A 1,038-nucleotide genomic window follows, 5' to 3' on the forward strand; every position below is an offset into this window, starting at 1 on the left:
ACTATTGAATTTAAAGTCTCATGAATTTTATGCAAAGCAGCAGGCATCATTCCTGAAGAACCTCAAAGCCACATTATTAGTTGAACATTTCTTAATTATGTTGGATTTTGCCGAAAACTATGCTTACGTGTTTCAAAATGCGATCCAATCTTCTCATTGGAATAATGATCAGGCGTCCATTTTTACAGTAGTTATCTACTATAAAGAGAAGAAAGAATTGAAGCATGTGAGCATAGCTATTATTTCAGATAACTTACACCATGACACGGTTGCTGTGCATTTATACCAAAGGTTAATTGTTGACCATCTTAAGAAGCGTTTCAATCCTAAGAAATTTCATTATGTCACAGATGTAGCACCACAGCATTTTAAGAACAAATACAACTTTGCGAACCTTCTGTGCCATGAAAAAGATTTCGGCATCCCGGCAGACGGGACTTTCCATCCAACTGCCCATGGGAAAGGACCATGCGATGGAATCGGAGATAATCTGAAGCGTCTTGCTGCAAGAGCCAGCTTGCAACGTTCAGCTGAGAATCAGATCTTAACAGTTTACGAGTTATTTGAATGAGGCAGAGAAAACTTGAAGGAAACTGTCGTATTTCTCAGTAGCAAAGAAGAGCATGCAGCAATGACAATAAAATTAGCAGATCGATTTAGTAAGGCTGTGACGATACCAGGTATACTCAAATATCATTCATTCGCTCCGAACGCAAAGGGACAGCTGGATCTGAAACGATTTTCCTATGAGGAGAAAAGTGAGGTTTTCCCGAAGCCTAAACGTAATCGAAAGCAGAATAGTACTCCAAGAAAGTGGAAAGCTGGTACGAAGAAGAGGCGAGCAGCATTAAGAGGTTGTGTAGTGAGAGGCAAGGGGACTCACAAAAATCAAGCACCCCATAAAGTGAGAGGCGAGGGGACTCAATAAAATCAAGAACCCCAGAAAGTGAGAGGCGAGGGGACTCACTAAAATTAAGCACCCCGAATCATCTTGCAGATAAAAGGATTCTAAAATCGCACTGTCACCTCCACGTGGTA

At 40.9% G+C, this 1,038-nt stretch overlaps 1 protein-coding gene across 1 annotated transcript in view; it reads left to right on the forward strand.

The window, feature by feature from the left end:
- Positions 1-1,038, forward strand: part of LOC117177564 (germinal-center associated nuclear protein) — a 166,496-nt gene that overhangs the window by 66,175 nt on the left and 99,283 nt on the right. The window lies entirely within an intron of this gene.

Source organism: Belonocnema kinseyi, chromosome 7, assembly GCF_010883055.1.
Source record: "Belonocnema kinseyi isolate 2016_QV_RU_SX_M_011 chromosome 7, B_treatae_v1, whole genome shotgun sequence".
Lineage (NCBI taxonomy): Eukaryota > Metazoa > Arthropoda > Insecta > Hymenoptera > Cynipidae > Belonocnema > Belonocnema kinseyi.